The 27,978-nt window shown below is 49.4% G+C and overlaps 1 protein-coding gene and 1 long non-coding RNA gene across 4 annotated transcripts in view; one reads left to right on the plus strand and one right to left on the minus strand.

The window, feature by feature from the left end:
• Positions 1-27,978, plus strand: part of LOC135377951 (roundabout homolog 1-like) — a 366,826-nt gene that overhangs the window by 191,609 nt on the left and 147,239 nt on the right. The gene's annotated exons all lie outside the window — the stretch shown is intronic.
• LOC135377954 (uncharacterized) overlaps positions 25,669-27,978 on the minus strand; it is a 39,269-nt gene continuing 36,959 nt past the window's right edge. Inside the window, exon 3 of the long non-coding RNA XR_010418222.1 lies at positions 25,669-25,896. This is a non-coding gene — a long non-coding RNA (uncharacterized LOC135377954). The remainder of the gene's footprint in view (positions 25,897-27,978) is intronic.

The following is a 27,978-nucleotide window of genomic DNA, read 5'->3' on the forward strand; positions in this document are numbered from 1 at the left end:
GTCATTCAGAATGATGTCGTCCTCTTTCCTTATTAGTTGAAAACGGGAGACGTACGACTTTTTGTTTAAATTTTGACACGTGTTACTTGCCACAAAAAGGCGTCCGCTCCGCTCGGTCATAAGCGATCAGAAATCACAAGCGATAACTATATCATACGGCGCAGTGATTTGCGCAGAGCGTGTTGTATAATAATGTTTTGTTATATTTAATGTTTTTAGAGTGTACGATGGTGTAGCAAAAAGCACGAATACGACACGTCACACAATCAGTGTGAACTGCTCCCCAAACGCTGAGGCTACGAGCTGGCATTTTTATTGTCATCAACTTGCTGCGCTATAGGCATTAGAAATAAGGCACCGGCAACTAAAGCCAAACCGATAGTCCGATTATAATAGAATCGGAATGCACTAAGCAAAACGCACATAAAATATGCTCGATGCAAGCTCCATGTCTCTAAATTACCTGATGCATTCTAAAAGGAGAACTTCGCCGCATATCACGCTGTGCGCCAACCATTGCCACAAATGATAGGGTTATCGCTTCCGGTTTGTAGAGAGAGGGAAGCGTACGCCTTTTATGGCAGTTTGGATATATGAAAATTGCCACAAGGTGGTGGTGTTCGCGCTAGTGAAAGAGCTCGCCGTTGTCCGCCTCACACATGTGGGCAACGTCATGCACGACTAACTCTCTGGGGGAATGCGCGTCCTATGCCGCCTTCTAAGGGAACTGTGCCCAAAAAAAGGTGTACGCTCCCCTCTGTATGCCAATGACAAGCGATACCCTATCATTCGTAGCAATGGTTGGCGCACGGCGTGCTCCGCGGTGAAGTTCTGTACGTCTGTGGTTGAACGTCTCAGTGTTGTAACGCAACATTGGGCCGAATATATTTAGTTTATCCTTTGTTTCACGGATGCCCGCATACGTGTAATTTCATCACCACTCTGTACGCATGACATGGAAACTGTGGCAAAGGACGTTCGCGCTATCATGCTGTCCATCATAGCGGTATTGCTGCGGGCATCCACCTGCCAACACAAGTAGCAATAAAGAAAACGCAATTACTGCCTAGGAGAATATGAAGGCCTGACACTCACCGCGTGGCAATGCAGAAAAACAGGAGGAAACCAATGTCTCCGCACCTATATAGGTATCAAGAAGACTTCAATCAGTGTCGCGATATTTCGCTTTCTTCTGGAGTCCCGAAGCAGGAGAGCAAATTTCCGGGATGTCGTATAACGCTAATGCTCATACATATCACAGCTACACGATGAAACTCGATTGAAATAAAAGACGGTCGCATTGAAGCTCGTTCCGAGGAACTAATCAAGGGGTTCCTGCCGAAAAGCATTTCTTCGACCGGCATATTGCGCTGAGTCGTAATTACCAGACCGCGTATATTTGTCGAGTGCCCACTTGTCAGAGTACTGATCCTCGGATTTCCTTCGAGTGCCGCTTTTCGGTCCACACGAAAGAACTCTGTGTCGCATGATTTGCATTACTGGTTTCGCAGTTCTTTCGCGTTGTATTTATATTCGACGACGAACCTTAGTGTCTGGAAACTACAACCGGTATTAACTTCCACGTGTAGATTATTTTTCTCCGCGTTGCCACTGTTATGGGTGTACATATCGCTTTGCAAATGCATTCAATCCTTCGTAATCTATATGAAGAAGGCCCATTAGCAGTGGCCTTTATGCGGGTGCTGTGTGCGGTTGAGACCGTCGTTTTTTCAAGGGGATTGAATAGCCTGATGGAAAAGCACTTTTGCGAATCGGAAGGCCGGGTCATCTGAGCAGTGAGGTAGACAGACTGGCAAAAAAGAAATATCCGAGGATGCAGGATGTTGCCCCGTAGGACCATCGTTAATTAATTTCTTCGGCTTGCTGTCAGTATCGTTGTACAATATTGAAGTGTCGAGTTGTTCTTGTAGTTTGTTTGGCTGCGTGCATCTTTACGCCTGTTTCGGGGAGTGTGACAAATGCTGACAGGAGTCATCTCATTAATTGCATAATCGATGACCTCAACGCAATATTGATCTAGTACAGGGGTTCCCAACCCCTGGGGGCAATTTCGGACTTTGGAAGTGTCGGGGGGGGGGGGGATGACACCATGTAATACCCCTGTCAGACGTACTAATTTAGTGTCACTTTCAGCGAGTACACTTGCAGTAAGTGTCATTGTTTCGGAGTCACACGGCATCTTTTAGTGACACTAAATGCAAAGTACACTTACGATGAAGTGAGTTCGCCATTTCACTTTGCCTGCGACAATCAAGTACGTAGCCTCCACGGCAGGGATTGCGTAACAAAAAGCTTATTTTTGGAAAAGGAAAGAAAGAACCCAATCGGAATTTATTTTTGGACAAATTTGTTAAGACAGCGCTGATTTATATAAGAGAGACGTAAGGATTTTTTGGCGTGATTTACCAGTACTCTCGTTCACAGACTGTCCAGTAGAGTTCGTAATCCACTTCGCGGCAACCATATTTGTTGACATTGCACGGTGGTTAAGTGTTTCCGGCGAAATCGCGAAATACCCGCAGTGAAGCACTGAATAACGGAAGACAAAAAAGACAGGGCGTCATGGTCTGAGATAGAAACCCATGCTATCAGAACATGGGAGGACCAAGCGAAACGCGAAAGTGTATGCTGACATCGCGGGCCAGTTGCACGCGCAAGACAGTGAAGACCACCAAAGAGGTGAAGAAGAAGATTGAAAATTTGTCAAATAAATATACTTGTGTTGGTTCCCAACAATTATATTTATGACATTAAATCGACTTCAACTGCGAAGAAAATCTTTATGAAATGTTTCTAGACGTAAGAAAAACGATTTTACCGAGAAAGTATGGTGCACTCCCCGATGTTTGGTGGGAGTTCAAGCTCACCCATCGTCATCACCATGACTGCTTAGTGACACTATGGCGGGCTATAGTGACACCAGACACTTACTTATACCGTGTAGCAGGAGCGTAGTGAAAGTGACATTACGGGACGGAGTGCACTTCAACTAAGTGACACTAAATTAGGACGTCTGACAGGGGTATAGCACTCGCCTCCAATCGGCTCTTGCGCGCACCCTGCGTAGTACAAGGGTCGTCCAAGGTTGCTGGAGAGGTTTTCTCGAGAAAAATTAATGCCGGCAGTGTTAGCTCGGCACGCTTTCGTCTCTGGAGCAATAAATTGGATGTCACCCCTGTGGGAACAAACCATGTCAAGAGGAAGAGTGTACGAATGGTGCAGACAGTTAGGCAAAGTACGGGATAAGGTGACGAATGAACCACATGGACACGTTCGTCCGACTGCAGTCATGCCAGTGAACATAGCAGGCGTTGACTAAGCCGTCATCGCGAACCGGCGAGTAACAGTTCGGGACATTGCAGTCCAGTGTAATATTAGTTTTCGGCAGTGTGGAGACAATCATTCACGAGCACTTACTGTTCCACCAAGTCTGTGCAAGATGGGTTCCCGGACACCTCGCTTGTGACCAGAAGAGAGCGCGCATGACAGGCTCTGGGCAGCTGCTGAACCGGTTTGAATCCGAGGGGGCGGATTTTCGGAATCAATCACCGCACGCGATGAGACCAGAATGCATCATTTCACCCCAGAGACAAAAAGAAGTAGCATGGAATGGCGACATAATGCGTCCCCGCTGTGAAAGAAAAGCAAGATGCAGCCATCTGCTGGGAAGTTCATGGGAACTGTCTTCTGGGACATGCGGGTTGTCATCCATGTGGACACCTTGGAGCAAGGGGTCATGACTTATTTCCCAAAGTACTACCCCACGTTGATAAAGGGTGCCGTGCGAAACGTAATTCGCAAGAAAAGGCCTGGCATGCTGTCCGGAAGGGTCATTTTTCTTCATGACAATGTCCAGCCTCACAAGGCGAATTTGACGGTGCAACCCTGGCCGAAATGCGCTGGGAGGTCTTGCCCCATGCCCCTTACAGCCCAGATTTAGCCCCAAGCGATTACCCTTTGTGTGGGCCCCCTAAAAAGAGCATATTGGAGGAAAGACGTTCCACACAGATTTACTGTGAGAAGAATATCCGTAATTTTACTGCACAAGTGACTGCTAACTCTGTTGCCGGCATATGTGCCGTAATCTACACAAAATTCGTTTGGTGTGCACACTGCACAGTTCCGGACTGGGGGGGGGGGGTATATTTATTAGACGAAAAGGAAAAAAAAACGGGCGAAAGGTCAGCCAAATGAGACGTCGGCTTGCTGTTCCAGAAATAAATAAATAAATAAGGAAAGAAAATTAAGAAATAATAAATAAATAAGAAGAAAAGAAAAGAATTAAAGAAAGAAAGAAATAGGAAGGAATAAGAAATAAATAAAAAGAAAAAGAATTAGGAGATCAAGGATAAACTAACAAATGAAAGAAGGATGAGGTAGATTAAAAATAAAGATGACAAAAAAAGATGACTAACAAACGGTGAAAGAATGATGAGATGCATCACAGAAGATGACTTTAAAAGGAAAGCATGAAGTTAATGCGTTGAGGGTGAGAGTGGGGCACAAAAGAATGAGATTGCACGAATGAGTTCACAGGCTGTTCATAAGACCTGAATCTCTCAAGAAAGTCAGAACTGCTTTGGTCACAGACCGCTGTGTGTGATCTCGTACTGGGCCGAGCAGGGTGGCCAGAGAAAAGTCCGTGCACCGCAGCTCGAGTAGGCGTCGTCTCAGCGTGGCTCGAGGGGTGCCGAATCTGTGACAGTCGAGGAGAAGGTGTGGAACATCAGCTTCAACAGCGCAAGTGTTGCATTTGGGCGACTGGAGAAGACCCATTTTACAGAGAAGTAGAGGTGTCCTGGCGGCATTAAGGCGTAGACGGTGTAGAATGGACGTTTCTTGACGCGAGCAGTGGTGTGTGGCAACGAAATCCATCGACGGGTCGATAGACCGGAGATGGTCGTTCAGTCGGACAGCGTCCTCTTGAAACTGCCGAGTGCCGTTATGACGGAGTCGCTGTGTCTGCAATCGACACGATGAGGCTGAAAGTGGTAGGAGACAGTTATTGGGGGTGCTGTCCCCATGTGCCCGACGTGCTAAGGCGTCTGCGCGGGTGTTTCCGTGCAGGCCGGTGTGACTGGGTACCCATTGGAAACATAGGCTATGACCAAAGGATAGAAGTCGGTTGTATATTGCGACTATCGTGGTGTCTAGGCCGCCGATCGTTCTGGAACAATAATTTGCTAGAACTTCTAGCGCCACCTTACTGTCCGTGAACACAACCCAAGCGCCAGGCGGTGATACCGCTATGTAGTTCAACACGGTCAGTATGGCGAAGAGCTCGGACTCAGTAGATGACGTTTCATAGGGGAGCTTGTGAGCCACTTCAAGGTTTTCATGTGGCATATAAAAGGCTGCAGTAGATCCGCCTTGAGACACTGATCCATCAGTGTACACAGGGAGTCGTTGAGAGTACGCTGAGTTAAGGTGCTCCAGTGTAAGTTGGTGAGCAAAAACGGGAGGTACAGAGTTTTTCTTCAGAAGACCAGGAATGTGGTCACATACAGGAGGCCTGCGAAGAGTCCACATTGGCGGGGCATAGGAAAGCACTGATGGTGTGGTGGGGAGGTGCACTTTCAGGCGGTCAACAGCAATACCAATGCTGGAGTCCGGACAGTCAATATCAATGAGCCGAAGATGATAGTAAGGATGCTGTGTGAGGTACCGTGCATATATCCGGAGTGTTTCCACGTCTCGTAGGACGCCTGCTGATGTTTCGCGTGCCTCTGCCAGGACAGAATAGGTCTCTGTCGTTCTAGGAACTCCCAAACAGACGCGGAACTTCGGGCCTGAGTATTGAGAAGCTCACGCTCTCCGGGTATACTGAGGCCGTGTAGAATAGGCAGGCTGTACCGCAATGTGCCCAGAATCAACGCTGTGTGCACGTGACGGAGGTAAGCGTATGAAGGGCCCCTCGACGATCCAGCAATACAACGTAGAGCATTTACAAAACCGCTGGTCTTGGTGGCTATTGTTTTCACGTGCCGGGACCACGTCATGCCTCTGTCTAATGTCACGCCAAGGTACTTGCAATGAGGCACGAAGTCCAGCGGTGTCCCACTGACGAACAATGGATACATTTGGAATGAGCGTCGGGTGAAAGCCATGGCAACGGTCTGTCTTAGCAGGAGAGACCGATAAGCCTCGGTCGGCAAGGTATTCTACAATAGAATCCAAGACGCATTGTAACCGGCGTTGGACGGCGTCTCGGCGGGTGGCAGAGGTCCATATGCAGATGTCGTCTGCGTACAAAGTGATGCGGGTATGATCACGAAGCTGGGCGGGAAGTGAAGCCATTATAACATTAAAGAGGATAGGGCTCAATACACTTCCCTGTGGGACACCACGACGGACGGGATGGAAAGCGCTGTCACCTTCCGTTGTGCGCACGAAGATGCGTCGGTCAGCTAGAAAGTCCTGGATCCATGAGACGGCGCAACCTCCTATTTCCGCCTCTTGTAGCGTCGCGACGATGGCGCTGTGCAACACCGTTGTCATAAGCTTTCTCTACGTCGAGAAAAACTGCACCGGTGAGGTTGCCTTCAGCCTTTGCTTGTTGGACTTCAGCGACGAGATCGAGTACGTTGTCAATTGCTGAACGTCCCTGACAAAAGCCTGCCATCACCTCAGGAAAAAAGCGCGTGCTTTAAAGGTACCACTTCAAGCGGCGGAAAACCATACGCTCCATTGTCTTCGCAACGCAGCTTGTGAGGGCAATCGGGCGAAAGGAGTCAATATTATGCGGCGACCTGCCTGGTTTCAGAAGAGGAACAACCTTTGAAGTTTTCCATCCGCGTGGAACTTCACCTGTCTGCCAGGTTCTGTTAAAGAGCCTCAAGAGGAGCCGACGCCCACATAAGGGGAGATTCCGGAGGGCTTTGTACGTCACCTGGTCAGCTTCAGGCGAGGCGTGTTGGGGGGAATTCCTCAGGGCAGATTCAAGCTCAACAAGCGAGAAAGGTACGTCCAAGGCAGGGTCTGAAGAGGAATCCAGCACGATAGGCATATCACGTGCAGAAGACAGCGCAGAGGCTGAGAGCGTGGTGAGACGTGCGTAGTACTCTTCAGCGATCTGCAGAACTGAGCGCCCGGAAGCTAATGATAAGGATACGAATGGGTTCCGCTGAGCAACTGGGGCAGAAAGCCCCCTGAGCACGGTCCATATACGAGACATCGGTGTACGGGGTGACAAAGATGCAGCGAAGTTCCGCCAGCGGTCGCGCGCTAACTTACGTAGACGCCTTTGAATTGCCTTCTGGATCCGTCGAGCTTCAGCTTGGTGAGTTGGAAGTTGGGTGCGACGAGCTCTGCGCTCGGCGCGACGACGAATGGCACGGAGCCTCTCATATTCGGCATCAACCGCAGAAAAATGGACGGGGACGCGGATAACGCTTGTAGCAAATTTCGCTGCGTCAGTGATTGCCCGAGAAAAGCCACTTTCACTGTCGGGCGTATTGGCGGCGAAAGTGGATCGAGAGCAGTCCTGTAACTCTCCCAGTTGGACCGCTTGATGCAGTGACTAGCGCGGGCGCCACGGATGTTAAGCAGTATGGGCAGATGGTCACTCCCGAGCGTGTCTACGTCAACGCCCAGGTGAAACGATGCGCTATCGATGCAGACACGGCTGTTAGATCCAAGCACGATGAAAGTAGTGCGCCTTGTATAAAAGTAGGGGAGCCATCATTGAGAAGCCTAAGATCCCGTTCTTGAAACAGGGCAGCAAGCCTCTCCCCTCTCGTATCCGAGCGTGTGCTGCCCCAGATGATGTTATGGGCGTTGAAGTCCCCACAGACGACATACGGAGAGGGAATGTTGTCCAGTAGGGCGCCCATGTCATCCACATTGTAATGAGTTGCCGGCGGGATGTATAAGGAGACGACCGCGATGTCAAGAGAAGCCAAACGAACGGTACAGCATACGTATTCGCCAGCCCCTGTTATCCGCACGCGGTTTTGTATTGCAGGTATATCGGAGCGCACGAAGAGCGCTGCTCTGCTTCTTCTTCCAATGGGCTCGGAAACGAAGGTGACATATTCCGACAAACGAAATTCCTCGGTAATGCCGCATTCGGATATGCACATGAGGGGGAATTTGTGTCATCACACAAACTGGCGGAAATCGGACAACTTCGACTGCAGACCCCTTGCGTTCCATTGAAAAAATGTTGCTTGGTGATATCGAAACGCTGACAGGGTCGTTGTCCTATTAGGCATTCCGGGTTACCGAAGTAGAGGCACCATTGTTCAGAAGTGATTCGAGAGCAAGCACTGCTCTAATCTCCGGTAGATCGGATGCCAAGGGAATCCGATGAACGATGGTACGTAGTGCTGCGAACAGCATAGTGAGGACGGAACCGAAAACATTGTCGTGACTTTGGAGCGCTGGCTGACAGCGAGTTTGACGCGGAGATCCAGTCACAGATTGCATCGGTTCATGTTCCTTTGAGGGCGTTTGGGGTGAGGAAGCACACGTGACCGTGTGAGCCTTCCTGGCGACGGAGGCGAATGTTTTATTGAATTTCTTGTTTCCAACCTGAGTCTGTCGACTGGTACTTGGAAGGCTCGGGAAGTGAGCTTCAGGATGGTGCACAAAATCAGGCTGCGGCTGCGGTTATTGACAAGAGGAGGCGAGATTGTCCGTTCGCACAAGACTCCCCGTCGATGACTGGCCCTTGCCGCCTTAGCAACTCTACAAGGTCGATAGGTGGCAGTATGAGGTCCGGTGCAGTTTGCGCATTTGGGCTCGCGCTTAGCCGTACAGTCTTTGAAGTCGTGGGGACCGGAACATACCTTGCACCGCAGGGGTCCGCGGCAATTTCGGGCATAATGGCCGTACCTTTGACATTTGAAGCATAGAACCAGCGACTCAACATACTCTGACACCGGGTAGCAGGAGAATCCCATGCAGACTTCCGGGGGGAGCGCGAGCCCAGGCTGGAACGTTAGGAGGACACTGGATTTGACGATTTCGTTGGCGGAACCATCGCTCTCGCGGGTATATGCCACTTCTCTCTTTACAAGAAGGACTCCGCTGGGCTTCAGATATTCCAGAAGCTGTTCTTCGCTGTATCGGCGCGGAACTTTAAATATGCTGTCCATCGCGCGCAGATAGGATTCTGGGATGTAGGGATGAACAGAGACTCCAGCAGGTGATCGTAGTGCGACCAGGCTGCGGGCAGACTGTTCAGAGGACACGTGGACGATAAGGGTACCGTGCTTGTTGATACGGTGATGCCGCACTTTTTCTTGAGTAGCCTTCAAGATCTCTCTTGCTATGAGGTTGGGGTCAACCTGCCAGAATGAATCCGACTCTGACGCACATCTGAAGACGACTGGGATGCCACCCGGTCGGCTTTTCCGGTACGTGACGACTTGGAATGGCTTCTCACCTTTGTCTTCAGCGACTTGCATATCTTCCACGCAACATTTATCTTGAAGGATACCGGTGACGTGGCCGAGCTCGTCGTTCAGAATCTCCGTTTGGGAGTTTGTGGTGTGGGTACCACGGCTGGTAAACGGTCGCCGCCCTCCCGGCCGGTGGCGAGCTTCTATTCATCGGAGACCGACTTCTGTCAGGCAAGTGCAAGCGCGGGGAACAGCTGCCGCTGCGCCCTCGAAGGACACGGCGGCGCCCTCCGCCTGCATCCATGAAAACAGGTAGAAATATCTGCTTTCGGAGAAAGGTGGCTTTCGAAACCGAAATAAGAAGAGCAGCAAAGGAACACGTCCGTACAGTACGAGCTTCTTCGATCCGGACTGGGCATTCGCAGTTTAACATCCCTTTAATGTAAGTGGCATTCTTTTCGCTGATGGGAGTGTGCACTCCAAACGAAATTTTTGCAATAACTGGGTTACGGTACGTATGCCGGCAACAGAGTCAGCAGTCACTTGTGAGAAACTACGTAAATTTTTTACGGTGTTGAAGCCCTCCGGAAAGATGTCCTGCAGTGGCTACGACAGCAGTCCACTTCTTTCTACGCCAAAGGCATTAAAGAGTCGCCACAGCGATGGCAGCGGTGTCTAGATGCGCACGGTGAATGTTTGAAAAGACTGACGTACATTGGTGCTTTCCGAATTTTCCATTGTATTTAAAGAAATAGAAGTCTCGGCCAACTTGAACAACCATTGCATATAATTCACGGGACATCTTCCTCGCCAGGAACGCCTCGACGGTATGTCATGATAGCTCCTGGGTGCGCACGGTATACTGGAAGGGCTATCCAGCAGTAAGGTCGCTCGCCACAAACAATACTTTCAAGAAACTCGAAAGAAGCAATAAAATACATTTTTATGCGTGTATTGCTGTGGAGTTAATATGGGGGGGGGGGGGGGGGGAGTAACGCTTTTATGAACGGCAAAAGGGGTGCATGGAGCAAAACAGAGGGGGGGGGTATATATAAGTTTAATGAACAGGAGGTGGCGTCCACGTAGGGAAAGGTCAGCCAGACCTATGTCGGCTTGCTACGCCCTGGTGGAGCCAAACAAAAAACAAAAAAAAAACAGAAAACAAAAACTGCCGGCTTCGTCGCAGTGGAGGCGAGCGCCCAGGGCCGCGGTTCTCAGGTTACAGCGTAACCCTCAGCTGGGTGTCCTGTAGGTATTGTAGGAGAGCCCTTGTAACGGCTCCCTGTGTTGGCCAGCGACGGGGCCGAGAAGCACGGCCAGTGAGAGCGAACCGTGTCCCAGGCGTTGGAGGCGAGCGGCGAGGACAGCGCGGGCTGCAGAGTACTCCGGGCAGGTTAGTAGGAGGTGCTCGACATCTGCTACTGTGCCACAGGTAGCGCAGCTAGCTGAGCGACGCTTTCCGACCCTGCACAAGTATTGCGGTGTATATGCGACGTTGAGTCGGAGCCGATGGAGCAGCGCTTCTTCTGCGCGGACGAGCTGCTGGGCTGGGGTGAATTGCATTGCCGGGTCAATGGACTGGATATACGCATTGGCGCGTACAGCGTCTTCGGCAGAGCGGCGCATTTCGGAGGCACACCACTGGCGGATCTTTATAAGGCAGGTGGACGATGTGAGCGGGTATACTAGCTGGCGGGTCGACGTCTTGATGGGCACGACTCGCGGCGGCGTCTGCTCGGGCGTTCCAACTGAGGCCTATGTGGCTGGGAACCCACTGTAGCCGCACACCGTGGCCAGAGGCGCAAACAGAATCGTATGCGGTGGTGATAGCCGTAGCAAAACAGGATTGGAACCACTGCTCTAGTATTTGTACAGAAAGTGAATTATTGTAGACACGACATTCCATTCATGGTTAACACTCGTCGCACCGCATGATGTATTCGTTGTAAACTCTTAAAAGCTTTGGCACATAACACATTGAAAGCCGACAATAATCCAAAGTGACATATTAGTGACTTGTTATAGTTGTTGTATGTTTGCATGTCTGACAGTTGTATGCTTGCAAATTAACATACATGTAAAGTGTCCATTTGAAAGTGTTACGAGATAGCACTTCGGCATGATAGCTTCGGCTTCGGAAGTTCCGTCTATTTTAGTTCTATATGAGCAGCGCAGCGTAAGGCTGTCCCTATTCTATCAAGTGGTACCTTTTAAATCGCCAGTATAGTTGTACTCGGAACAAGGAAAGTATTGACCGTATAACATCAAGCGGCCATAAAAATGATTTATCGTAGAACGAGGTACACTATTGGCGAAATCGGGTGGTCATTTCATGGCAACACGGCCTAGCGCTCGGAAGTTGCTAGGTCTGCGCCCGAACTACATCACGTGACCGTTGCCACCCGAATATGAGTGCCAGGAATCTAGCGGTTTTAGTCACTTGGATCACGCTATAGGGGCACCGCGGTCGCCCGTCTTCGGGTTCCGTCTTCTGCTAAACCACGTGAACTTCGATGTGCTAGCCAATGCGGACCCTCGCCACCCTTGCAGTGCGAATGTGACGACACCGGATATAGTTGGGCAACGCGCTGCTCGATCGTTTCGAGACCGGGCGAAAAAAGTTCTAACTGGCAAATTTCTGGCGCTCGGAAGGCGCCACGCGAACATGCGAGATTGCTTCGCTTTGACCAAACGAACATGATTGCTCGGGATCTGGCAAAAAAAGTTGCCACGAAATGACCACCCGAATTTGTCATATATACACGCCGTTTTCACCGCTTCCGGTTTGGTGCGACATCCGGTTTCACAGCAAACACGCTCTGAGCCAACCACTGTGCCGATTGATACAGTTATCGCTTTTAATTTTCGGAGAGGGAGGGTCGTATGCGCTTTTTTGTGAAAATTCAAATTGCCACAAAAAGGCGTACGCCTCCCCTTTTCAACAAATCAGGAAAGCGAAATATATAATTCTGCATGGCGGCTGGTTCCGAGCGTCCCTATCGTCGCGGAAGGACCGGTAGTCTTCGTAGCACCGGAAGTTGTGGCGAGGACTTGTTTATGTTTACCCGAGAATGTCATGTACGCTTACACTTAGAATACCTCAAGAAAAAGTGCCCTTCACTACGCAGATTCCTGAGTTCAGCTATAAAACTTATTGAAAGGTCGTGAAACTTTCATATTGTAGTTATTTACAAAACATACACCTTGCACCGCACGCGAGATTGTAGATAATAAGATTGCAGAGATTGCGTAGATAATTAGGTACAGACACTGAAGCACACCGCTACATCGAGCGATGACATCAGAGTAACGCAAGCCGTGATCATCCCTTTGGATTCCCAGGAACACTTGACTTCAACCACGAACGTTTCCCTTCGGGAACCACTCGTTACACAGTCGGAGCAGCCTGCCGTCATGTCACAGTCACAGCACCAATTTCGCGGATGCGGTTTTCTGCTCCACTATTACCTCCTGTGCTTTGAACCTTAGACTATAGTATCACATCGATTAAAATAACCGAGTTAGATACCTACGAGTATATCACAAGGGACAAAATAGAATCACTCCTTTAATCGAAAGCTATTTTTCATCAAAACTATCCATTAATGGTCTTCCCTGTACTATGGACAAGCAGAATCAGATTTCGCCGATCGCGCAGTAACATATGTAATGTTTTTTTGTTTTTTTTCTGTCTTAAATGATTTCCAATATGTTAGGTAAAGCACTTTGAATGACGGTACTCGGAAAAGCAGGTCCAACTCTAGGATTAACAACTGTTAAGTGACATGATGTTGGACAAGCTAAAACAACGTATTTTCAGCTATCCGTATATTTTTTCGAATTTCAAGATGGTTAGTCTATGTTAATACAGAATGTATTGTACTAAAAGTCGGTGAAGTCAGTTTTTTTTACGAACAAACAGGTCAGACAAAGCGTGTGTCCGTACTGGTCTAATGTAAAGCGTGCTTTGGCTGCAATGGCAGAGTGTACGCAGAAGAAGCAACCAAGCAACATTTCTCTCCGCGGCTCTCTTAGCAGGTTATTGCTGCACTTCAGTAGTGCAGTGTGGTGATAGTGAAGCGAACTTTTGGATTTGCTTAGATCCACAGCAGGGGAAGACAGTAGTGCATTGCAATCTGGAGAAAAAGGAAGACGAAGCAGAGCAAACAGCGACTAGACTAAGCGACAGCGACGAAATGACAACGACTAAATGAGGAGGTAGAGACATGGGCCTGTGTACAGTACATCAGTTGCTTCAGCAATTACAAGCTCATTCTCTGCATCCTCAGTTCAAGTACCTCGAAGCGCATGCCACACAGAACCAAGGCGAGTGTCGAGATGCTCTACTGCCGGTAGCTCCCCTTACACGCAGGGTTAATTCACAATCCAAACAGCGCAGAGGAAAGTTACCACGAGCGCGCAAAATACAATTAAATTTTCTGTGCACATTGGCTTGGTCTTTTGTGTGTGTGTGCGCGCTTGTGTGTTTGTGTGTGTGTGTGTGTGTTTGTTTTTTGTTTGAAAAACAAAGAGAGGAGAAATTGAACCTGTCTCCCGACTTGTTCTTGGGAGTTGGGCTTTTTTTTTCGAAGCATGCAGCTATAGGGGCGGATATCTTTGCATGAACTGAAGGCGCGTAACGCGTTACTTTTCTACTCGATACTCACATTTTGAGTCGAGAAATTTGTAACGGTAATCAATTACTTTTACTGGAAGAGTAACGGTAATCAATTACTTTTACCGGAAGAGTAACGGTAGTCAATTACTTTTTTGGAGTAACGGGCACAAGTCTTGCAGACACTGAGCGACCAGTGGCATGACCGAGTGGGTAACAGGCGTCCGTTCGTTGGTGTTAGCCAAGGTCGTGCTGAAGTCAGTTGGTGGTTTCCAATCCTACCACTGGCTGTGCTGTCCGAGGTTTCCCCTCTGCTGACAGACTTTCCAGACTAATGTCGGCCCAGTTCCCCCTGAAGTCCGCCCAGGACGCACACCAACCCCAGTGTCCCCCACTCCTTCTTCTGTCCTCTCTCCATCTGTCCACGTCTGTACGCCGCTCATAGCCACAGTTGCTTCGCGGCGCAAACACGATGTTGGGAGCTCTAAATAACGACAACCTGTTCGGTTAGTGGCGAGAGCCCAACTGATGGTGGTGGTGGTGGTGGTGCGATGTTATAAGGAAGAGGAGTGAGGTCTGCCTGCTCAGACAAGGCGGCAAGTTTCACTCCTTTGTGAAAGGGGAGGGGGAGAAGGGGAAGTAACAGAGAAAGTATAGAGGATCAGAAATTACTGATGGTTTAATGATTGTGCTCGTGAGATGGTGCCTCGCACCAGTAGCGATGTGGATGACCAGACCAGCGATGTGGATGAAGGTGCTGCACTGCTACATGGCCCTCCCCTTAGCGAAGCGGTCAACAGTCATGGGCAAGCGGTGGCAAGGGGAAGGGGCCAGTGGACGTGGCGAGGTGAGCGGGTAGTAACTGAGGTGGCGGGCCTGGGAGACGGTGAGCAGGGAAGCTCGACGGGGGAAACCACTCCTGAGGTGGGGCCAGAAACCGACGCGAAAGAGGACGGGGAATCTCCAGGCTGATCCAAGAATGCCGGCTTCAAACGGTCGATGGACAGTGTGTCCTGACGGTTTCCGAGCTGAAGCGTAAAGTGCTTCTGAGAGCGTTTGATGACACGGAATGGTCCATCATAGGGATGTTGCAGAGGCTTGCGGGTGCCATCATGCCGGACAAATACATGGGTGGCGGACTCAAGAAGTGGGTGCTGGAAGGAGGGTCGTGTGGAAGGTCGCGAAGGTTTAGGGCGAAGTTGGGCCATGGTGTTGCGCAAGCGGTCGACGTAGGAGGTCAGGTCAGCGAGGGGAGGATTGGCTGGAGTCGGGAAAAAGTCACCGGGAATACGGAGCGTGGCGCCGTAAACCATTTCCGCCGGCGTGCAGCCCAAACACCTCGTTCCTCCAACACCGTCTGCAGCGGCAAGCCCTTCTGGCTCTCCCCAATTAGAAGAGCTTTGCCACGAGTTCCGCGCGCTTGCCTCTCTAATTGCAGCATCACATGCTCCACCGCAGCAAACTCGTCAACCCTACCGTCGCCGCCGTTTCAGTCGGAGTCCACGGCGCTATTCTCCCAGCAGCTCGAATAGCAGAGACCGCGAAGGAAGCCCGGCGACGACGATTTGCTGGTACCATCGCAAATTTGGCGCCGAGGCCCGTCATTGCCTACTACCATGTTCTTGGCAGCAGGGAAACCCGCCCGCGGGCCATTGATGGCGACCAATGGTCCATCCTCCCAGTCCAGTCGCCTATTCTATATACGGGACAAAACATCAGCCCGCCGCTTCCTTGTGGACACCGGCGCGGAGGTGAGCGTATTGCCAGCGAGTGGAAACGAACGACGACAGCCACCTCTCTTCCACCTCCAGCGAGATGAAATTGCGCCTCCGATTGGATAAACCACACGGCCGGGTTGCGGTAAAAAAATTGTGGTAACTTGACAGCCACTGCAGATAAGGATGGGTTCGATGGAGGCGGCGGGTCCTTACGTTCGACGTTCGGGTCACCAATGTTGGGAGCTCTAAATAACGACAACCTGTTCGGTTAGTGGCGAGAGCCCAACTGATGGTTTAATGATTGTGCTCGTGAGATGGTGCCTCGCACCAGTAGCGATGTGGATGAAGGTGCTGCACTGCTACAACGGAATCAAACAGAAGCACACATAGGGCATTTTAGCACATCGGAAGCGCTCTACGAGAGCTATACGACAAAGGAAGCTGTCAAAGCAAAGACCAGCTAGTGTCACTAAATAGGGGTACAGAGTATCGCATTCCTTCTCCGTGCCGGAGCCGCCGTTCGGTGTTTGCGATTCGGCCGATCGTGTCACGTGGTTTCTCCTTCCAAGAACGCGCCGTCCATGTTGAGTCCCCGCCATCCAAAACCGGTTTCTCAGTTGCGAGCTGGCTCGACTGCGCGCTGTTCTCCGGCGAAGAAAGGGGAGATGAGCGTCCCGTTGCTAGGCGACGCAGCCGCGCCGGACCCAAGATGGCGGGCTCGCTCGTCGGCGTGGCTCAGTGTCGCTACTCTACTTCCTATTTAGTGACTCGACCAGCTACCTTTATGTCGGCTACTTCAAAGGAATCAGGTACTCGGCTTATCATGCTTTTTGGGAACCGCTGTCGTAAAGACCTTCCAATCTTTTAAATCTTTATGAGCCAGGGCGTACGCCGTACAAACGAGGGGGAGAGTGTACATGGCGAAAGTGAGGGGGCCTCTCTCCGTGTCCAACCAGCGTGGCGCGACGCGGCTACACCAAGGCCTCAAAAGCGCGTTATTTGATCAGTTGCTTTGCGGGTTGAATGAAGGTTTCCTATAACAACGTCCCTGCGGCACAGTACATAAAATACGACGCGTGAAATATGAGACCTATAACAGGGTGCATGTTGTCCCAGCTGTTCCTAAGCATAATACAGCTTATAGACTAGGTAGGTCTAACCCCCTCCCCCTCACACACACACACATCCTTCGGGGGTTTCAACCAGGTATTCTACGGACAGAAAGAAAAAGAAAAGAAACGCGACCTAACTTGCAACAGTAAAAACCCGAGACACGAAGGAGCAGTCACGACGACACGATCTCAAACTAAGCAATCGTTTAATGGTGAAAAACTAAGTGCGGTCGTCGTGTCTACCCCTCCGTGTCTCGGGTTTTTACTTTTATAATCACGGGTTGCGAGATGTTATCAGGTTGTCGCAGAAAACGTAAAATACTGTTCTTTGCACCGATGTCAACTTGCATTGAAAGTTTATCAGCGAAGAGGGTAATAGAAGCGGAGCAAATGGGCACCGCGAATACCGAAATTCATGTGGCTCTGACATCACAGCCCTGGTGGGGTGGGGTGATGTAGGGGGAAGGTGCGATGAGCCTGCTCTGGAATGGCGGCTCGGTGCACCCAGGGGAGGGAGAAGAGGGGAGGGTGAAAAAGGAAGGGGAGAGACGATGGTTGCACAGGAGAGGGAGGCGTGTGCTAACCCTCTTGCTATGGGATTTGGGTAGTCCAAGAAGACTACCCACCACAGAAAACATGCGAGCATCCCTCAGTAGTCCTCATTGGGATGCTCCCGTAACCACCAGGATTGTTGGCGAAGTTACCCCACCATCACAGCCCTCGCCGCCGCCAGTGAGGCAGCGCATGAGAAGTCCCGTGCTTGCCGCTGCCAATGGGAATGGACGCAACAGTGAGCTCTCTGACGTCTGCGCGTGTGTGTTCGAGGGCCTGTATCTCGCTATGTAGAAGAATCATTATTTTTTCCTTCGGTATTCTAGCGTGCAGTACAATGCGTCCGTTATGTAATGAGTCCCATCTATGAAAGTGTCCCAGCCCCTTTAACTGCAATGAAATTCGGTTCACAGCCCCATGTTTTCCAGAAATGTTTGAAGATTCGGGCTCAAGTAACACTTGCATTTTTTTGCCTTTCGCTCCACGATGCAGCTCTGCCCTTTCTCTCGCAGTTCCTTCATTACTTGTTAGACCATCTTGCTAGTGCCCCCTTGTCTTGGAACTCATAACGGCATAAAAAATAGGAGCTGATAATGCTTACTACCATTCATTAGCCCCGTCAAATTTACCTAACCAAGTCTGCCACCCTACATATAGCTGGTTCGTGCGTATGCCCTTTATACGTGTATTGAAATGATGCCGTACTTGTAATATTTATAGGCCCTATACGCAAGGTAATCAAAGGCAAGTCCCACGTTTTGTATTTAACCGCTGCTAAATATTTCATGGACACGTCACGAGAACCTAATATTCAGGAATTAGTGCCTCGGATGCACCGTCGCTCATTTATTCATAGCCTCATGCATTGCTCGTCGTTAATTTCCCGTCTTGCTACACTTGTGGGGACTCCTGGATAACCGTACCTGTATCATGATGTGTCACACCTGGGGAATTGCTTTCCGTCCCTTTTCTAATTCTGGACCCTCATGAAGCATAGAGAGAGAGAGAGAAAAAAAAGATATATGTATATGCAACTTAGTTTGTCGCCTTCACGTATATATGGACATTGATCTTAACAGACCGTGTCTCGACAAAATGCTTGAGGAATGCCATTGGTGAGACGCATAGTTTCGAGTAATTCCTCTTCCGCATATTTTTCCTCACAAATAAAATACACTAAATCGACGCGAAGGACAGACGAGAAGATGAGAAAGGTCGTCGTCTTGAGCAGTTAATATATGAAATTGTCTTACTTTTTTTTATGATTGTTTGATTTGATTCGATGTTTTCATCGTGAAGGTAATATGTACAGAGAGACGACACATGGAGAAAGACGGATGCAGGGAGGTTATGCCGTGAAACCCTTAATGTTTGCGAATATCGCGAATTTCGAGGGCATGCGGACATTTCGAGAAAGAATAGACATTTCAAACACTATGCTCGAATCGCAAAGTTTACTTTCACAATTGGTTGTGCAGGTTATTTGTAAGCATTTCAACCATACTTCGCAGCACACAAGCATGTGCATTCCCGTTTTTTATCAAATGGCGGTACGGGCACTTTCACGCGGCCAAGAAGGCACAAATTTCGGCATCAAGAATTCGCGAAATTCGCGCCGTGAATGTATGCCCTGCAACGGGTTCGCGAAAAACTTTGGCCGATAAATTAAAGCGCTTTACAGTATGCGGGAAACTTTATGAAGAACTCCAGCGTTTATCGAAAATACTTTCGTAAAGCCGACGAAAAGTCAGATATTCACACTTCTCAGCTTATGCATGTGCAGCGCCTTCGTGCAGGTGATGGTCAGAGGGTCACGACTACGAATGGGGCCTCTCGTGTCAGTTTCAGTACTTTGCTTCGCCACATAACCTGCCATAGCCAACCTCCATTCACAATGATATCGTTCTGTGTTTTCACGTTAGGCGTGTTCCTTTTATGGAACCTTGCAAAATTTGGCAAAGTTTACCGCGTGGCTATTACGTTCTAGCACAAGACATTTAGCGGACACGTTTTTATTCCAACACTAAGTGCAGCTGCGTGCTGGAGAACACGTCAAGTTTCATCAATTAGAATTACCTCTCTACGCCGGACAACGCATTTGCTTTTAGAATACGGATCGAGAACAGCTGCTACGCAGGACTACATGTGTCCCGTACTCCTACACGACTGCACTACGGTCCGCTATGTGGTTATACACCAGACTGTATTAATGACCAGTATGATCAAATTATAGATAACGTGTAATTTGTTCCACAGTTAGATGGTGTGCTGAGAAATTAAACATCGTTCATGACCGCAACTTATAGGCCTTCGCCTCTTGCAGGCGCAACAAGCCGGGTTAAAGAGGTGGAGTACATTTCCCTCAGTTATAAACCCATTTGAAAACCGTCAAGAAATGATTGATGAGCTTCTCGGTCGATGCGCATCAATTTGGTATGCGCTTGTATCTGGCGGACACTTGTCGCACTGTTTGGCACAATAGACGCACGACTTCCTGGGTAATCAAGCTCAAGCGGTCGAGGAAACAATTGTCTGCATGGAGAAATATGAGTAGACATTTGAAGGCAAAGTCTTTGAGCGGGGAAAAAAATACGCATCCGTAATTTAAAGCTGACTTTAAATTACCAATGTGCTTCCGATGTTTGCAAATCTACCAGGCTGCTTTCTAAGACGTGCTGTGACATTTCTCCTCTTTTTTTTTTTCGCTACAAACAAACAAACAACGGACTGTGACAAGGGGATACTTTTTTGTGGGCTAAGGGCTGTTCGTCCAGAAAAACGCCGATCTGTGAGTTTACGAAAAGGCAAAATCAATTCTCACTGTCGTGTTACTCGAGGCAGGCACGACACTCATTCCATGACGTCAATATACGACGTTTAAGGTTACGGTCTATGCATAGTGACATTCACTGAGCAGAAATGTATCACTTACACCGTGCTATAGATGTTTGAAACGCGAGCGTCGCCGTACAACGTTTCCTGCTATTTTGAGTTCGTCAGCAGGTCACATACGTCAGCAACGTCCGAGAGAAAGGCAAAAGAGTGTCCCGCATGCGGGAATATATTCGAAAATATGCAAACATAAGCTACTTATTTGCACTGCAATACATGACAACGTGGTCATTTCTAAGGGATATCGCGTTTATTGGCTGCAAATGAATCCTTATTCGAAAGTGACGCCTACACTGTAAACTTTTTCACACCTTTAAAGGTGTGCGCTATGAACATTCATCCTGGTTGCGTAACATTGCATCTCCAGGGTGATATTTTACAAAATTTGGAAAGCATTACTAAAGATCAAGTGTCAGTGCAAATCTTGCTTTCATTATGTCTTGGATATCGTAGGTACGAGCTAATGCATATATGCATCGCTATCGATAATCGAGCACGCGCGAGTGTTTACAATACTGTTGAACAATGTTGAGATGTTGCAAGACTGAATTTTTGGAGGACAGACAACACTCGAGTAAAGAAAATTTGTGCGAAACCGTGCTCCATTATGGTGTTACCAAAAATTACACCTAAAAAGGCGTGCGCCATGCACGCTATTACACCTTTAAAGGTGTGAAAAGATTTAGAGTGTACGCTTGTTCGACTTTTTCCACATATTTTACTCTTTGCTTTTTACGCACATTTCACTTCATATATGTAAGGAGCACGATGGTGGACCATGTGACTTCCTTGGCTGGAACATATATGGCTCTAGTAAATCCAGGAACAAGCCTATTTAACGATTTCTGGAAACTGGAGCTCCGGTACAAGCGCGGGGAGTAAACATGCAATGCAATCAAGCTCTGGTTGTGTAACCCATTTCCACCACATCCAGTCTAAACCAAAAGGAAAAGAGTAAAAGCAAGCTCGAGTTATGCGCCGTTCGCCAACATTCTGTTCAGTGTATATTTAATAACGAGTTGGAAACGTTGATATACACGTATAGTTAAAAACACACACGCAATCAAGCAGTAAAAACACTAAGCACTTACATGCATAGCACAGCACTCTATGCACCTGAGAACAATCATATAGAGAATGACGTGTGGTACACTCAGAGGCGGATCTAAGGAGAGGGGCGGGGTGATGGTGTCCTGACTCCCCTCAATTTCTGTCGTTGCATAGAGTTTCAATTGACCCCCCATTTCAGTACCCCCCTCAGAAAAATCCTGGATCCGCCTGTGTACACTCTGTAGCGTTTACGCCATTTTAGTACCGATCACAATTACTCTACTGCACTCGCTTCTCGTCATTGTCTTGCCGTACATATTTCTTTTGTTTGTAGCTTTCGCAGCATTGTCAGCCATGCCTTCTTGTTCGATCGTTTCGATCAACCCTTTAAACCCGCTGGCACGTTAGATAGCGTGCAGGTATCATCCATTATGCCGGATCGTCCGCATAATCGACTTCTGGACCTGTACCGTACGGTGAACGAGATGGCACACGATGGATATCCAAGGTCTCTTGTTATCGCACAGCGATATGGATCATATGGCCTAGTGGATGAGGGCGCAGAGGAGAAGATGTAGCCCATTTCACAGCTTCAGTATGTTTACACATAGGATGGATGAGGCGGTGGGGCCCAGTATGACACATGCGGATTTTTGCTGAGTTGCGTACCTTAAAATAACTCTTGGTAATTAAGCAACACATAAATTCACTGAGAGATAAGGGAGCTATGGGAGAACAGTACGATGTGTCTTGCAGCGTTGCAAGATACGCATCTCGCAACGTACCAACCGGTGAAATTGCGTGTTGGTTTGCGGTGTGATGCTTTTGAGAGGAAACCATAAATGAATCCCAATGTGGCCGGGGACCCACTGCACGATCAACCGGTGTCCCCTTTTCCCCCAGGGTCTGGAGCACCGTGAGGATACTCACTACCACCGGGGCCAAAGAGCCGCGGATGCCCATGCTTCCCACACATTGCAGGGCTGATTTTGAGTCAATGCATATCATCCAGGAGCGAGGACACCAGTCCAAAGCAGACTTTAGCAACAGCAAGATGGCATGTGTAGCTCCTCAGAGGTCGACGAAATATGATGTGACAGTCGAAAACAAGATGACATGAACTCGCCTGATAGGACAAAGGCAGCAGATGAGCCATTCGTCGAGGAAGACCCATCGGTAAACACAGCAGTGCGGCTTCTGTACTTTGTATTTGTAAGTAGGAACCAGAACGCGGATCTGGCTCTTCGGCCTCATGAGGCCAGGTATGTGTATCAAGAGGAATGAGCTCGGCAGTGCCCATGATGCTACTGAAGGGGCAGTCGGGGCAACAGTACAGACAGGGATGCGGCCCGTTGCTGCTTGAACACATATTGAGAGTTTACTATACTTCCGGCTACGTAGCTTTTGTACCAGAAGGTGGCGCCGATGGTGAGCGAGTAACCGTAAATAGTGTCGGATGGTTTCTTTTCGGTGGAGGACATCAATAGGTATTTCTCCGGCGTCGGCGATCATCATCCGCTTCTCAGCGCTGCGCGGAACAACAGGGCACGTCCGGAGGCTGTGTGCCAGCGTACGCCGAAGCTTGTGTTCAGGCGTGGGTGGTGGACCGCGTGCAATACGGGCAAGCTGCATAACATGGAGTCACGAACAAGCGTTTTGTAGAGTACAAAAAGATCGTGCACCCGAACGCATACCGGCAAAGTGGTGAATCACATTTCCCCAGAGCTGGGCCTTTGAGATGATGTATACTGTCTTCTCCACGAGAGGTTGCGGTCCAAGATAACACCGAAGAACCTGTGAAACCTGACTTGTCGGAGGGAACAGTCGCCGACCCGGAGATGGAACCTACGCATCTCTCTTCGGGTAATGGGCAAGGCAGCGCTTTTTTGGGTGGATATATCCAACCCCGCGTTCAAGAAGAAGTTGTTGATGGCGTCCAGTGCTTCTTGCAGTCGATGTTGATGGCCGAGACTTTCCGACAGTCCAGACACACACATCGTCCGCATATATCGAAAGCTTTTACTCTCATATCGGGAGACAGGTCATCCATGACACTTCTTTGAGGAACACCCCGTGGTACAGCTGTCTTCTCTGTGTCGCCCTCGCCTGTTCCTTCGACTGAGGAAGTCGGAAAGCCATGCCAGCGCTTTCCAAGGAACCTGTGACTGGAGCAATGCATGAAGAACACAGGGGTGACTTACGGTGTCATACGGCCGCTTGACGGACAAGACACTTGAAGTCCACGAAAACAGCCATTCGCAGTCCTACCCTGCGGCACGTGCACATGCAGCCACACAAATATGTGGGCGGACTCACGTTACGTGTAAATCTACTCCCAGCTATTATTAAGCCAGCCACTATTATTTGCCTACGGGCTATCGCTTACTCAGCAGCAGAGACCAAATCCATCACCCACTCCAATGCCTGCAGAAGCCTGACATTTCCTGTTGGAGAACAGATCTTCTCTCAAGCCATCATTCGAGCCTATGCAGTACCATCCGATCAAGGACCTTGCAATGGCAGCTAGTAAGGTTGACAGGTCGGAAAGACGCAAGATCCACAGGGTGGGGACCATCTAGAGCCTCCTTCCACTTAGCAGAGATTTTGCCCTCCTTCCATGACCCCATCATTCAGGTATCATTTAGGTTATACGTAGCGCTGCATATAGGTGACCATGTCTGGAGCAGGTGACGACTTTTACCGAGAAAACTCTAGAGCAGCCTTGAGCTCCGCAAACGTGATGTCTGCATCCATGTTGGCACTGAAGCAGCCATGGCGGGAGTTCCTTGGTGTTCAACCTCCCCCTCCTCCGAAATGATACCGAAATGGTACCTTTGGTACTGCTTTTGGAAGAAGGGAACGAGGGGGAATCCTCCTCTCCCATGTAAAATTCCCATGGAACCCCTCCCGAAACATTTTTCTGGTTACGCCGCTGCATGTTGGGGTCAAAAACATGGAGGAGCTACGCTAATAGCGTGCTGTAGCTGCGAAACATGTTCTTGAAAGCCTGATTTCGCTGCCTCGGAACTCGCTGCTATGATCTTGCAAAATTCGCATGCGACCCTTCTCCGGCTTGGAGATTGAGAGAGACAGAGATCTCAGCGGGCTCATTCGCTGGAGGAGCTTCCTGAGACTGCGAGTAATCCGCCATACCTTCGCAGGGCTGGTAAATGGGGTCAGGCACGCACAAAACTGACGCCATCTACGTTCGTCCACGGCCTTCAGGGCCTTCTGTACCATTACGTTCACACGACGCGCATCTTGGACATCAGCAAGTTGGCCAGATCGCCGAGCCTTTCGCTCCGCCCATCTCCTATAAGCGCGCCAAAGCACCACTACCGGATCCGTACCCGCAAGACCCGCGGCGACCTTAACAGTCGTGGTGGATGAAGTTAGGCACCGCACAATGAGGTCAGTAATTTCATCTGCCGTCATTCCCACATACACACCTTTCTTACTCAAGCCGCCTCAAGTTGCGAAAGGCTTACAAGTTTGTCAACCAAGCGATCCTGCGGCCCGCACCGGGAGCGTGCTTGGAATACGAGAAGAATATGGGGATGTGGTCGCTGCTTCTATCGTCCAAATCCGTACCCCAAGTGAAGTGTGGAAAAATATCCCCGGGGCAAAGCGAAACGTCTAATGCGTCCGTTGAGAAGTCCTGACGCAGGAACGATGTAGACCCATCATTCAAGACGCAGAGGTCCAGATCTTCGATATAACGTCGCACCACAGAGACCCCTTGCCACGAAGAGCAGGAAGTTTCCTCGATAATCTGTGCAGTTAAAAATGCTCAGGTGCTCACAGTCCCCTGACAACACCCCGTCTTCGACATCCCCAACTCAAAGTCTCTATGCAAGCTCTTGATGTGTCGCAGTCAGCACATCGACGGCGTGGATGATGTAGCGCGATGGATGCTTCCTCACAGTAGATCATCAGCCTAAAATCGATGTGGGCAACACGGTGGATCGCACGGCACACAGGAAAACGTGATGCTGTAGCTCGGTGGATGAGATAGCAATGTGGACGAGATGGCCACAAAGTCGTTATCCAAGTTCTTCTTCCTGGGCCGTTCCTCGCTTTGCGGCACGAGCTGGAACATTTTTCTCACGTAGTCGCCGCTTGTTGCTTTACGCCCATCATGTCAACTATCGTCAACAACAAACAATTCAACAATAATAATAATTAGGAGTAAATTTGCACGAAAGGTGAGTCCGCGCATATTGTGCGGCTAGTTGCTGCACGTGCCGCAGAGTAGGATTGCGGATAATTTCGACCACCTGGGGTTCTTTAACGTGCGCCGGAAATTTCCGACACACGGTGCTGGAAGCAACGTTTACTTCCAACACATTGCTACGGTCATCGGCTTGGATTTTAAACCCGCGATCAAGTCACCACGATAAGTGAACATTTCAATTTGACTTTCCTTCTTTTCTTTTTTACTGCTCGCCATACATTTCCAGTGATTTCTTCCTTTTTCTGTGGATGCCAGATGAGTAAACCCCTTCTTCAGCCTTTATTTTCGTAGTGACATCACACCCGTTCGGTGATGGCGGAGCCACACCAGGGTGTCACCATGGTGCCGTACCAATTTCCTGCACAGAGAATTAGTTTCACAGCTTTTTAACCGACACTCAAAAAACAGAGCTTCACCGCCTAACACGCTCATGGCCAACCAGCGTTCAGAATGATATCGCTGCATCTCTTGATTTGCTGAGGATGAGAGGCTATAAACTGCACATCTCCTTTATCTCCTTTTGCGGAGTGTGGCGCTCCCGCGCTCCTATCCACGAGTCGGAGTGCTTCTCGCGCTCTCCAACCTCCTCTCCGGTTGGACCCACTTGCACCTTGATTAATCTTTTTAAGGCTGCAGACTGCCGGATCGGAAGACGGCTTTTCAGGAAAAGAACATTCAGTGACATTCAGAGGCCTACAGGCGCGCTTTGCACACGCAACGCATGCGCGACGCGCACACATTACGTGCACACGCAACGCTCTCTTGACTTAAAACCCCGTTTAGCAGAGGTTCCGGAGCGAGAGGGACAGAATGGACGAAGCGCGCTCTGCAGAGCTGCTACTTAAAGGAGCTCAGAAAATACCATTCACCACCATTCACTACTACTTTTTTCGAGCCAAGCCGTTAACCTGCCTATTAAAATGCACTATGCAAAGTGATTTATTCAACAGATGCATAAATATCGCAGAATTCGATTTTAAACATCTCGACCATGCGCAACGGTGGCAATGCACGGGACGAGCCGCCAGGTCAATTTGACGTCACTGCGGTACAGCTGGCTGATTGGTTTGGAGAAATGTCGTCTGCTATTTTTCACCCGGGACGACGCCGTAACCAGCAGCGGTGCACTCTTGAACTTCACCACATAGCACGCAGCTAGCCAACCATCATCCCGAATAACATTGTTCTCTCCCCTGATTTGTTGAAAACGGGAGGCGGACGCCTTTTTGTGACGCTTATGCAGACCTGTTAATTGTCTCAAAAAGGCGTACGCCCCGCGCTTTCCACAAATCAAGAATGATAGAAGTGTCACTCTGTGCAATGGTTGGCCTTCAGCGTGCTATGTGGTGAAGCTTTGTTTTAAGAGTGTGGAAGAAGCGTTTCTTTCCGCTTTTTCGTTGATTTATTTCGTTGAACGTTGGTACTGTTGTTCTGTTGTGTGGCGACAATGAGTGTAAAAACGTCGCAAAACTAAGCATTGTTCAGTTCACGCTTCAAAATGATGGCCGCATCGCTATGATCACTAACTCGCCCATCGCTTCGGTTAGCAACTTTGTTAGTCATTGAGTTACTGTCTCATGCAGCTGGAGGTGTATCCTTGCCGACATGTTGTCAGACACAATACAGTGAAGTCTGTCGCAGTGCCGTCGCCGGCATGTCGCGGCAGCAGATGTCCTCGCGCCGTGTATCAATTGACCGGCACACGCCGCATGTGCACCTGTTGCAAAAACCAACAAAGCCAAGCAATGTCATAAACCACTTATGGTTAACTGGCCAATCATCTGAGCTGTCCCGGCGCTTCTTGCCACATGGTGACCGACGCTCCCGGCTGCCGTCATGTAAGGCGTATCACCGTACGGCGTACAGTTCATCATTCCGCATCTCTACAGAGTCCCAATTTCCCACCCTGAAAGTGGCAACAAGTGCCGATATTCCGCGGGCACTTCGAAGTCGTCCATTATTCACCGCTCGACAGGGAGGAAGCAACGAAAAAGAAAACCGGTCAGCGCGATAGAAGCGCGGTCGCCCCTTTGAACCGTAATGACATCACATATTACGTTTTCTCCTCCTCGTCCTCCTCGTTTGACCCTGTGGAGCGAGTCGAGCGGGAACGCGAGCGGCGATGTTCGAGGGTGTTTTTTATGTGAAAAATATTGCGTACAGAAAAAATGTGTGTGTTAATCATCAAGTTAAGTTATCTGCTTTCACATTGCGTTCGGAACTGAAAATTTTTTAGATGGGTTTCTGAGCTCCTTTAACGCGTCCGGGGGGGACCGGGGAGGGTTTCACACGGGTCAGTTGTCACACTCGCTACGTAAGGCGGACTCATGTGGTCTAGTTAACGTTCGCTTCCGGAGAGTGCTGGCTGCACCGTCGCAAAATAGTTTTATTTGCTTTGCATTCCTCCCACGATTTAAGGAAGTAATGTAATCGGCGACAG

This window comes from Ornithodoros turicata, chromosome 1 (assembly GCF_037126465.1).
Source record: "Ornithodoros turicata isolate Travis chromosome 1, ASM3712646v1, whole genome shotgun sequence".
Classification (NCBI taxonomy): domain Eukaryota; kingdom Metazoa; phylum Arthropoda; class Arachnida; order Ixodida; family Argasidae; genus Ornithodoros; species Ornithodoros turicata.